We start from the raw sequence: 13,215 nt of genomic DNA, 5'->3' as shown, positions 1-13,215 counted from the left end.
TTCAAATTCTCTATTTTTGTTGTCTTGGAATTTCTTGAGTGTCTCCTGTACATTTTGGTTGATCCTATCCAGTATCATCTCTATAACATTCTCATTGAGTATTTGTAGTATGTCTTCTTTTAAATTATTCTTGTGGGCTTCATTGGGTCCTTTGGCATAGTTTAATCTTCATTTTGTTGGAGTCTGGATCTGAGTTTCTGTTCCCTTCATTCCCCTCTGGTTCCTGTACTAATTTTTTGCAGTGGGGAAACTGGTTTCCCTGTTTTTTCTGTCTTCCCGTCATTGTCGTTGGTGTTGTTACTGTCCCTGTACTGTATGCAATTAAGTGTTTTCTAGCTTGTTATAATAACAATGGTAATATTTAGAATGGAAGGGTGAGCTGAGATGGAAAGCAAGAAGTTAAGGAAAAGGGGAAAACAAATATACAGACAAGAGGGAGAAAGCAGAACAATGTATCAGACAAGAGAGTTTCAAAGGTAGAAACAGGGAGTGTTAGTGTACTAATCGACAGTAAGCTGAACAGACATTAGAGAGACAGAGAGAGGATTGAAAATCAAAGTTAAAAAAATTAAAAATAAGTAAATGAAAGAAATATCTATATATAAAAATGAATTAAAATAAAATGGAAAATAGGAAAAAAAAAACCAAAAAACTTCCAAGTTTATATGCAATGCAGTTTCAGTCTTAATAATTTGGATGTCCGTCTCAATCTCCAGTCCTGGAGATGGTGCCTCAGATGTTGTTCTGTTGTTGTCTCATCAAAGGGGATGCATAAAGTAGAACAAAACTGCACACACACACACACACACACACACACACACAAAAAGCCCCACCAAGTGTCCCAAGTTCAAATGCAATACAGTTTCAGTAAGTTTTTTGGCTTGCAGGTGTAATTCAGTTGTTCTCTCATCAAAGGTAGGGAGAAAAAGAAAAAGAAAAAAGTCTGGAGACAGTTCTGAGGTATCTGCAACTGTGGCTTGCCTGCCTGCTGCTCTCAGCCTGCTGTAGCTGGCGGTGTTATTTATGCAGATCTCTGGGGTGAGTTAGCACTCACCTGATCCCAGAGGCTTTGTTTTTTCAGGGTTCTCCTGTGTGGGAGCATCTGCTACAGGCTTTCCCCTTTCCAAGCACTGTGAAAGGTGACACTGCCCCCGCATTGTCAGGCCTGCTTGTTTATTTACAGTTCATGTGGGAGGTGGGTCTTCCCCCCTTGCCTGTGCAGTTTTCCTCCCACTGCCACTTTCACAAGCTTTCCTGCTCCTGATTACTGGGTGGTGCTGCTGCTCCTGCTGGCCGCCATGTTTATTTACAGTTCTCTTGGGAAGTGGGTCTTCCCTCCTCTCCTGTGGAGTTTTCTTCCCTCCATCACTCTCACAAGCTTTTCTGCTCCTGGTTGCTGGGCACACGCCCTGCTCCCACCAGAGCCTCTCCCGCCCGCCCGGCTTGTTTATTTACAGTCCCAGGAAGGATTCCCTTCCCTCAATCTTCAGTGCTCAGTGCGCCCCACCCTCTTTCCAGCATGTCTTAATTGTTCTTATTGCTTATTACTCAGTTTCTCTTTTTTTTTCCCCCGGGTGGAGGTCAGTCTGTCCAGGGGGCTATGCTGCTCTGGGCCAGGTTTGTCTGTGGGGGTACCACAGTACCACAAAGCTCACCTGGTCTGCGTCTTTCCAAGTCATATGGGCACCAGCCACTGACGGCCCTGGGGGCCCTCTTCATTTCTCCGTTTAACATGAGGTGGAGATTCTCTGCACTGGCTGGAGATATGGAGGGGTCAGAGTTATGCCTTTTCTCAGTGATTATGCCTGCAAAGTGTGTCTCCAGGGTCTCTCCAAGATTTCACTATAGGAGGCTCGCTTTCTGCTTCCTACCTCTAGCTGCCATCTTGGAAAATCCCACACGCATGTTTATTGCAGCACTATTCACAATAGCCAAGTTATGGAAACAGCCAAGATGCCCCACCACTGACGAATGGATTAAGAAAATGTGGTATCTATACACAATGGAATTTTATGCAGCCATGAAGAAGAATGAAATGTTATCATTCGGTGGTAAATGGATGGAATTGGAGAACATCATTCTGAGTGAGGTTAGTCTAGCCCAAAAGACCAAAAATCATATGTTCTCTCTCATATGTGGACATTAGACCAAGGGCAAACACAACAAGGGTATTGGACTTTGAGCACATGATAAAAGTGTGAGCACACAAGGGAGGGGTGAGGATAGGTAAGACACCTAAAAAATTTGTTAACTTTTGTTGCCCTTAACACAGAGAATCTAAAGCAAATACCTTAAAAGCAACTGAGGCCAATAGGAAAAGGGGACCAGGAACTAGAGAAAAGGTGAGAGCAAAAAGAATTAACCTAGAAGGTAACATCCACGCACAGGAAATCAATGTGAGTCAACTCCCTGTATAGCTATCTTTATCTCAACCAGCAAAAACCCTTGTTCCTTCCTATTATTGCTTATAGTCTCTCTACAACAAAGTTAGAAATAAGGGAAAAATAGTTTCTGCTGGGTATTGAGGGGGTGTTGTGGGTTAGGGAGGGGGTGGAGTGGGTGGTAAGGGAGGGGGTGGGGTCAGGGGGGAGAAATGACCCAAGCCTTGTATGAACATATGAATAATAAAAAGAAAAACAAACTTATTTGCATAAATGCAGAAAACATATTCTAGCTAAACTATGAAAAAACCACATCACGTGGTGTCCCTTGAAACATACACAATCTTCATGTGAAGAAATAAAGAAAAATGATTTTATGCAGGTGTCATCTAGATTTAAAAAAACAGAAGACAATTCAATAAATAAAACTGAGCAACTTAGATACAAGAACACACAAAACCCACAGTTAGTACGTGAAAGAAATAATAAAGACCAGGGCAGAAATTAATTAAATGGAGCCTCAAAATACAAATAATTAATGAAACAAAAAGATAGTTCTTTTAAGATTAGCAAGATTGATAAACTCTTAGCCAAACTAACCAGAAGAAAGAAGGAGGGGCAAATGCAGCAATGTGGTTAGACTTGGATCACATGACAAGGGTAGACATACGGAGATATAGGAATAAATAGAAAAGCCAAAACATGAAAGCGTTTGATGTCTCCACTCCAGAGGAGCTAATACAGGAACCTTAAAGTGACAGAGGTCAACATGAGAAGGGGGTCAGGAACCAGTGTAAAGATCAGTTAGAGATGAATCAACTTGGGCTGTAACACATTTGTACATGGAAGCAATGCTATGAATCTCTCTGTATAGCTTTCCTTAACTCAACTAGCAAAAATGCTATGTCTTTCTTATTATGCTTGTGTCTTTTCTTCAACAAAATTAGAGATAAGGGCAGAACAGGTTCTGCCTGGAAGCAAGGGGGGGAGGGAGAAAAGAGTGGGGGGATGGGGGCAAGTGGAGAATGACCCAAACAATGTATGCACATGTGAATTAATAAATAAATAATAAAAAAATTTAAAAATCAAATTAATAAAATTAGAGAAGATGGAGGGGAAGCAGGTGAGCAGGTGACACCTGGAGGATGAGAGGGGATAAGCCATGTGAGGGCAGGAGATCCAGGACAGGACAACACTTCTTTGAAGAATGGAGGGCAGGGGCAATGGAAGGGGGGAGGGGAGGATTAAGAAATGACCTGGAGTTTCTCAGAACAGGTCTGCTGAGGGAAGACCTTGAAGAGGGCTGATGTAGACAAGCTGTTGTTGGGATGAAGAAGGGCTGGGGAAGGACACAGACCAACTTATGGGGAACCAGAAGGGCCCAAGGCAACTTTGGTTCAGTGTGGACAAGAATCAGGTAGAGAAAGGCTGATTGGGCTACAGCAGAGGAATAGGTTACAATGAGGTTTCTAAAGAACAAATGGATGGGAAGTAGGGGATGTCAACCAGATCCAGCTGGGAGGGAGACACATAGCTACCGGGATAAGGGACCCTCAGTGAATGTATGCTGTGGAAAGGGGTCTGTCTGGAGGACTGGATGGGGATACCCTGGAGGTGATTTTGAAAGGTGAAAGTATGGTTGGTGCATGGGCATCCAGCTAGTGTTGGCCCACTCCACTCCTGATGACATGGACAGGGTTGGGTCAGAGGCTGCACATGTCACTCCATTTGTGACTCCAGCCATTACTCCTGGCACAAGGAGACCTGGACACGCCCCTTTCTGTTTCATCTTTCTTAACCACCAATGGGGTGGGAGAACTTTGGCCATGCCCACATTCCATGGATAAGCCTCCTCTGGCTCACACAATGGCCAGTAGCTGTCCAAGGCAGTTGGTGGTAACCACTGAAGTCCATCAAGGTGATTGCTGGGATCATGGTGAAATGGCCATCCCACTTTCCCTCTCCCAGCCCTGTGATGTTCAAGGAAATCAGACTGAGATCTTGGTTGTTGCCAAGAAAAGGCAGAGAACATATCAGCAGAGGAACAGCCCTGATGTTCCTGCAGGAGTGAAGAAAATAAAACGCCAGTAACCCTGAGACAATTATATAGATGATTGTAACTCAACTGTGGATGCACCCAGAGACTGAGCTGCTACTGCACCACGAAGTGCTGATGACACTGTTACCTCAAAGTATTCCTTCCCCTGATGCTGGTACCACCAGAAAGATGTCACCTTAGAACCACAATGTCCCTCATCTCACAGATGAGACCAAGACTTTACCTACAACCAAGAGCCTGAGACAACTTTCTCAACAGCTCAGTGGTCTTGTGTCTGAGTCTATACCCTGCATCCACAGGGAGAGCCTCACCTCTTGTACTAACCAGAAGGATATGGAAAGCCCATGCCAAGAGCTAGCAGTAGCCCAGGACTCCAGCTATCTAACAAACAAATAACTGAGTAGCGAGATCGAGGAATTGAAACAGCAGAATCAAGACACTTTGGGTTAACTGGAAAAAGAGAAAGAATGCAGCAGAAGTTGGCTCATGAGCAGAAGCTCTGCAGAACCAGCTGCAGATTAACATTCAGACCATAGGGATTTTGGTGTCTGAGAAAACAGACCTGCAACACATCTGCAGGAAGCCAGGCAGAAAGTAGGGGACTCTGAAGCTCTTGCCAGCCACCTCCAGTCTGTGCAGCAATGTGTGAGAGAGCAGGAGCTGAGTGTGTCTGTTGTCTACACACAGAAAAAGCAGGCAGAGAGGTACAGTAAGGAGCTAACTAACGAGAGACATGCCCCAAAGCAGGAACTGTTCTAGAACCAGGAAGTCAGCTCTCCTCCAGCAGAAGTCAGGACTGGAGGAGAGGCTTCAAGTGGTACTGACCAAGAAAGTGGCCTTGTGGCTCACTGTGCTGAGGTGGGCCAGTTGCAGGAGACACTGGCAGAGCTGAAGTAGATGGTGGAGCTGAAGAGCCAAGAGGCTTGGGGTCTGCAAAAGCAGCAAGACCAGTGCTTGGCCCACCTGCAGCAGCACATGGAGGCCTGTAGACAGGTGAGCTGACCTTGGAGGAGGCACTGCACCATCAGCTACTGACGCAGACCCAGTTCCTAGACCAGCTGCAGGATGATGAGGTGGAGATCAAGATGAGGGCCCAAATGGTCCTCCAGGAGTTGCTGGAGAACCAGGAGTGGCTGGAAGCCACCAGCCTGCAGAACCAGTAGCTGCAGGCCCAGCTGAGCCTCCTGGCTATCCCTGGGGAAGGGGGTGAAGTGGACAAGGTCGAAAAGGATGAAGAGTCCCCTTGGCCTGATCTCACTGTTCTGGAGAACCTAGACAGTCAAGAAGCCGTGGTGGCATTTTGAGGTTCTGTTCTAGCCCATGCCAAGGAAGAGCAGGTACAGGCTGCATGGGCAGCTGAGGGTTCAAAAGGCACATGGGCTCAAGTCTGGCTCACCTGGCAGTCCTAGCTGCTGGGAGTGGGAGTGACTGTGTGTGTGCAGAGTCACCAGGCCATACAGGTGCTTATAAAGAAGCTGCAAGATACCTTAAAAGCAACTGAAGCCAATAGGAGAAGGGGGCCAGGAACTAGATAAAAGGTTAGATCAAGAAGAATTAACCTGGAAGGTAACACACATGCACAAGAAATCAATGCAAGTCAACTTCCTGTATAGCTATCCTTATCTCAACTAGCAAAAACCCTTGTTCCTTCCTATTATTGCTTATACTCTCTCTTCAATAAAATTAGAGATATGGGCAGAATAGTTTCTGCCAGGTATCGAGGGGGTGGGGGGAAGAGGAAGGGGTCAGGGTGAGTGGTAAGGGAGGGGGTGGGGGCAGGGGGGAGAAATGACCCAAGCATTGTATGCACATATGAATAATAAAAAATAAATAAACTAAAAAAATAAAAATAAAGAAGCTGCAAAGCTGCTTCCTGGAGGTCGTGTAGGAGAACCTGGAGTTCAGGGATTGGTTGGAGGATCTGCAACATTCTATGTCCAGCTCTCCAGAGAGATGGACACCATCACAGAGTCCATTGTCCTCAACCAGAGGGAGTACTGACAGCTCCACACCTAGATAAGGAGTACACCAGCTGACCAGCCCAAGTCAAAAGAGAGATGAAGATGGACCAGCAGGAGACACTGTTGCTGCTTGTGAGTGAGCCCAGCAATTGGCAGGTCAAATTCCTGGCAGCCTCCCGGAGCCCTGCTGCTGAGCCTGCCTCAGGCCCCTTGAGCCCTCAAAACTTGAAGCTGCAGATGAGCGGGGTGACTTTTGACTTTCAAGAGGGGAGCCTCGCTGACAGTGGGGATACTGCAGAAGGAGAGGCTGGAGTGTCTTGGCCTCCAGAGAACTCCACTGATGTACTGCTTGAGATCCAGAACTCCCAGGCATATGCAGGCTTGGATATCATCACCTACTGGGCTCATGAGGATGGTGGAATGAAGATCAATGACTGACAGCCAAATCCTGGAGATGTGCCACTGGGGCTCTGCCCAACCCCAGTCCCTGCCACTCCTTCCTAGTCACCCCTTATCCTTTGGGTAGCAAAATCAGAACCTGTTTTAATAGGAGGGCACAAATAGGTGCAGACCCTTTGCCATCTGGATGAGGGCTGAGTCTTTGGTTCCAGAAAAAGAGCCAGAGTCTCATAGTTACTGAGCTGGTTGCCTCTCTGAAGGAGCAAAGGCTTATTCCTGTCCCTTACTCAGAGGCACTCTGAGGCAGGCCAACTGAGCAGAACTGTCATAGCTCATAGGACAAATGGGCTCACTACAGTCCAGGAGAAGTCATAGTCTCTTACTAGCAAAGTCTGGCTAAAGAAGTCCTGCATTCAACAGGACTGCCTCCTGTTTATGCATCTGTGTAGTGATGCTGGGATGAAACTCAGGGCTTGTGCTTTCCTAGACCAGCTTCCATCCTCCCAGAGGCCTTCTGGGGCAGGATATCTGGGCAGCATTCTTAGGGTCCTCCAGGCAGTTGTGGCTAACTGCAGGCCAGGGGAGAGCAGAGCCCACATTCATGTTCAAAGTTCACACTCATATTCATGTATATGTGGCACTCAACAGAGAACTGGAAAGTTTAAATCATAGGAACATTTTGTGGTTTTAAAATTCTACTTTTATTTTCTTCTGTTATTTCTTCATATATAGAAACATACACAAACACACACACACAACCTGACATGCTTATTCCTTAAAAGGAAAGTATCTTTATTGCTGTTCTCTGTTTCAAATGTGAAAATATTTTTTCCCTTCTAACCCAGATGTTGTTAGCTTAAGTGTAGTTTCCCTTTAACTCTAATTAGTAAGATTAAGTATCCATGAGTTAGATATATTTCAAACCTTAATTGAACCACTCAAAAAAGAATAAAATGTTCCTATGGACATAAAGGAGAAAAGGACACATCTCAAACAGATCACCCTTTAGATATACAAACAGTAACTCCTCACCCCACAAGTTCAAATAAATGAATCTGGATATAACATTGAAGTTCTTTGTTCCAATGAGTTTTGTTTAGTATGCACATGGATGTGAAGGTGGATATGAATATGTTAGGCCCAATCCTACATACGTTGTTTGTTTACAGATTTAAAGAACTAGACAAATTCTTAGCAATACTTTGAGTTTTTGTATAGATCATGTATTTGAGAAGGAGTATTTCATTGTGAATTGAGAAGTATGGTTGTTTCTTTGTAATAATATTGAACCCCAGATGAAATACCAATAAAATCTATTTCTGCTAGAAACAGAATGACAGACTGGATTTTGAAATGTCCGTTGACATTAGCAATTTATCTTTCATCCAAGAATTGATCTAGTAAAATGAGAACAAATACTCAGATATGTAAAACTCAGACATAGAGATGAGTCAGTTGTTGAAAATTGAAAATAATTACAAAACCCACTATTCTGCAGATGCAGCCACAGGCATAGGATCTGAGGTTTCCAATTATTCCACATATAACTAAACATACCTGTTGACCTAATTCACAGGAGGTTTTAACCCACAACAACAACACAGTCCTATAACAGCCAATAACAATAACACAAAATTGACCTAATGAGGTCAAATGATTAATTTTTTACGTCAGTTTGACTAGGTCACCAAGTACCCAGATGCTTGGTTCAACATTATTCTAGATCTTTCAGAGTGTTTCAGAATGAGATTACCCTATGAATCAGTAGGCTGATTAAAACATTTCCCTCCCTTATGGGGTTGGCCTCCTCTAATCTGTGGGAGGCCTGAGTAGAACAGAAATGCAGGTAAAGTAAGAATTTTCTCTTTCTGCCTACTTTCCAACTGGAAAATCAGCTTTCTGCACTTGGAGTGGAGCATATACCACCAGATCCTTGAGGTCCTAGGCCTTCAAACACAGACTGAATCTCACTGAGTCTCCTGATCACTAGCTTTCGAAAGGCAGATGTGGGACTTCTCAGCATCCATAATTCTGTGAGCCAGTAAACCAGTTTCATATACACACCCAGACATGCAGACATACATTTAGTCATGCATTGCTTAATGACAGGAAACACTCTGAGAAATGTGTTATTTGTTGATTTTGTTGATGTGAGTACATCATGTACTCATACAAATTAAGACTGCTGTGACATCACTAGGTGGTATAATCTTTTGGGACTGCCACATATGTTATCCTTTTTTATTTTGTTACAGTACTGGGTTTGAACTCAGAGCCTCATGCTTGCTAGGCAGCCTCCCTACTACTTGAGCCACATCCTCAGCCCACACCATTTTTGTGAGCAAAACTTTACTAGGCTGCACATGACTGTTTGCACCTGTATAGATACATAGACACTACTGGTTCTGTTTCTCTGAGAACCTTGACATACACCAAGTACCACAAATAAACTGTTAAATGATTTCTATTGAACACCTCTCATGTAGCAGCAACTCACAAACTGACCAGAAGATGTCTTTCTAATTTACTCACAGCTGTTGTTTATTCACAAAACATTCTAGAGTGCCTGCTATGAGCCAGGCATATTACCAGGTTATGGGGCTCTAAAAGTGATTCCTAGTGAACGACTTCTGTGTGGGGAGTAGGAAAGGTGAGTAAGAACTACATTCACAATAGTTCAAGTGCTGTCAATGTTATGATACAAGTAATGAAAAATAAAGACATGATGAATAAGTACATAATTACTAGCAGGCATTAGTAATGTTAGTAATTGTAATTAAAGTGTAGCATAAGAACATAAAAACAGCAAACAAAGGCAAACGTAAACATTTCTTTTGAGAAGCTCTGTCAGATTCAGTAATGAGTATCTTCTAAGTGCTGATTTCTTTAACACCAATGCCTGCAGTCTAGCCAGGGAATGAGATTCACCCACACATTTTTCATTCTGTGAGAAGACACCACATTCTCAATAGAAAATGGGTATTTCTCAATGGCATACGGAAAACATTCAGATTCCATGACATGCATCTCAAAAACTACACCAGGAAAATTTCAAGGGTGTTCTGATTCACCATTTCAACAGTTCTTAAAGGTTTGTGTTGCAGCTGCAAAATATATTCCCAGTGCTAGTGATATTGCAATGTATAGAAATCAACTTTTTTTTGGCAGTACTTGGAACTGAAACTAATGCCTCTCTCTTGCGAGGCAAGTGCTCTACACCCCCCAACACTTTTCTGTTTTAGTTGTTTGTTTTAAATATGATCTCGTCTGTAACTTTGCCTGGCCTGACTTCAAACTCCCCATCCTTGTCTCCACCTTTGAAGTGGCTGAGATTACAGAAGTGAACTTCCACTCCAACCTAGCATTCAACTATTAGTTGTATTTACCACACTGTACAACTGATCTAAAAAAACAAACTTACACTTCCTCTAACTGAGGACCTCTCTTCTGTGACTATCATTTTCTTACTCCCTGCTCTCCCAGCCTCAAGTAACCAACGTTCTATTCTCTATCTTTAGAAGATCAGTTGTTTTAGAACACCCATGAAAGTGAGAATATGCAGAATTTCTCTTTCTATGTTTGGCTTATTTCTCTTCACATCTGTGCTCCAATTCCATACAAGCTGTCACACATGACATTATTTCTTCCTAAGGTGGAATGCTAGCCTGTTGGGTATATGAACCATGTTTTGTTATCCACTCATCCCTTGATGGATAATCTGGTTGATTTTATCTTGATCATTGTAAATAGTGTTGCAGTGAACAGGAAAATAAGCACATCCCTTCATATACGGATTTTCCCTTGGATATATATCAGGTACTGGACTTGCTGGGTCATATATAGGGTATTTGAGTTTTTTGAGAAATCTTCACACTGTGTTCCATAATGGCTAATTTTCATTTCCATCAGTAGTTTGCAAGAGTTCTCTTGCCCCCAATTGCTTTCTTTTGTGTTTTTGATGGTAGCTATTTTAATAAGTTTGAGATAATATCAAACTGTAGTTTTAATTTATGCCTTCTTTATGGTTATGGAAGTTGAACTTTTTCTCATCTGTTAGCATTCATATGTCTTTTTTTCTGACACATCTATATAGATCCTTTGCCCATTTCTTAATCAGATTATTTGGTTTTTCCTATTGCTTGCATTACTTTTACATTTTGAATACTAATCATTTATCAGAGGAGTCTGTTATGAGGTACCTATCTTTTTTTGGTGGTCCTGGGGTTTGGATTCATGACTTTGTGCTTGCCAGGCAGGCACTGTACCACTTGAGCCACACCTCAATACATTTCTTCTAATACATATGTTGTTCCTTCACTTTATTAGCTGTTTACTTTGTTGTATATAAGCCTTTTAATTTGATGTAATTCCATTTCCCTGTTTTTATTTTTGTTGTTCCAGCTTAAAAGTCAATATTGTTTAGTTCTTCCCCAATGTTTTCTTCTGATGGTTTTATGGTTTCAGATCTTATTTTTAAGTCTTTAACCCATTTTAATTGATTTTTGTGTATGGTATATCTCTGAGATAGGGTCCAGTTCCATTCTTCTGCAAGTGGATATCCAGTTTTCCAAACACCATTTATTGAAGGCACTGTCCTTCTCCCGTTGTATATTTTTGGCACTTTGTTTGATGCTAGGATTAATTTCTGGCCTCTCTGTTCTGTTGCATTTTGGTTTCTCTTATGCAGTACTGTGGTGTTTTGGTTGTGTATAGTTTGCAATCAAATAGTGCACTGTCTTCGGCTTTATGCTCCTGCTCATGATTTTCTTGACAACTTTGTTTTTTGTGATTCCATATGAACTTTAGGATTATTTTTTCCTATACCTATGAAAAATGGTACCATGGTTTTGATAGAAATTACATTGAATATGTCACTTCCTTTAGGTAGTGAGGAGATCTTAACATGTTCTTCTAATCCATATGAATGGACAAAAAGTGCTCTGTTTCCAGTAGTTCCCAACTTCTTTCATTGATGTTTTAGTTTTTAATGTACAGGTCTTTACTTCTTTGGTTAAATTTACTCATAAGTATTTTTGTAGCTATTTTAAATGGGATTGTTCTCTTGGAGATTTGCTATTTGTATGGAAAGAAATATGCCACTGACTTTGGTATACTGATTTTTTAATGCTGCAACTCTATTGAATGTGTTTGTCAGTTCTAATAGGTTTTGTGTGTGTGTGTGTGACATGAAGGGTTGTCTGTCCATTAGACCACATCACCAGGAAATAACAATGGTTTTACTTCATCCTTTTTTCCTATTTGGATGCCTTTTATTTCTTCCTTTTGCCTCATGAATTGACAATACTTTGTTGAACAGAAGTTTTGAGAGTAAGTATCTTTGCCTTCTTTTGGATTTTAGAGGAAAGTGTTCCAATTTTCCACTGGGAGTTAATGTTATCTGTGGAATTGTTATATATTTCACATGCCTTTTAAGGAGCTTCTCAGTTTTGAAGGACAGTATTCAAAACAACATGCTCACAGTAATACTGCAAAAGTAAAGACATACCAAATAGTACTGCAGGAATGCAGTTTGGTCTAAGTACATTATTAGTCTTGCATGATTTGAGGACAGAATTTAGAATAAAGCACACAGGTGAATAGGCTGCAAACTAAGCTTTTAATAAAATCTGGACAATATCATTGGGTTTCTAATTATTACATTTGCATATATGGTAATAATGGACAATATTCATTAGCAAGACCTTACAGTCTCAGTATTATTTCTTGCTGATTTAGGATGCATACATGTGCTTTGGTACCAGTGGTACCTGTAGTTGGTTAACATTCTTTGTGGAAAATTTAGAAACCTAACTGTGATGACATGTGCCTGAACAGAATGGGTAGACATCCAGCCTCCCAAGGACATGAACTAAGGACGAGCTACAGGAGAATAATTAGCACAGCCACATCGGAGCATTCAGATTCTTCATATTTTTTCCTTCCTGCCACAAAAGTAAAATATAGCATTAATGGTACAGTTATTAAATATAATCTAAGGCAGAATATTTTGACTGGGAATTTTGGATCCCATACCAAACATCCAGTTCATGATTTTACTGGTACCAATTCCTGAAGGTACTGTTGAAGTAACCATAGTAAAGTGACTTGGTTTCCTTCTACTTATTCATTTTTAAATTAAGATTAAAAGCATACTTTTTCATGCTCCATGAAATGTTAGTTTCACAACTCTGGGTTTGTATGAAACTCAATTCCTTTGGGATGGAACTGCATTTAAAACATAAGTCAATTTTTGCTGAGCCCTTTTTAGGGGTCTAATAAATCTATTCTGGACTTCAGTGAGCATCTATCTTCCTATTAGGCATGAAGCTCATTAAAAACAAACAGCTTTTGCCTTTGATTGTAGTTACATTTAATGAAATCCTATAACAATAGGCATCTCTTGCTTCCAGACAAA

At 41.7% G+C, this 13,215-nt stretch overlaps 2 pseudogenes; both read left to right on the top strand.

Moving 5' to 3' along the window:
* The first annotated feature begins 4,247 nt into the window (after positions 1-4,247).
* LOC141410802 (golgin subfamily A member 2-like) lies at positions 4,248-5,199 on the top strand (annotated as a pseudogene).
* Positions 5,200-5,259: 60 nt separating this feature from the next.
* Positions 5,260-5,849, top strand: LOC141410801 (golgin subfamily A member 2-like; annotated as a pseudogene).
* The last annotated feature ends 7,366 nt before the right edge of the window (positions 5,850-13,215 follow it).

This window comes from Castor canadensis, chromosome 9 (genome assembly GCF_047511655.1).
Source record: "Castor canadensis chromosome 9, mCasCan1.hap1v2, whole genome shotgun sequence".
Classification (NCBI taxonomy): domain Eukaryota; kingdom Metazoa; phylum Chordata; class Mammalia; order Rodentia; family Castoridae; genus Castor; species Castor canadensis.
The sequence above is the reverse complement of the archived record's forward strand: the minus strand, read 5'-3'. Positions and strand labels throughout refer to the sequence as shown.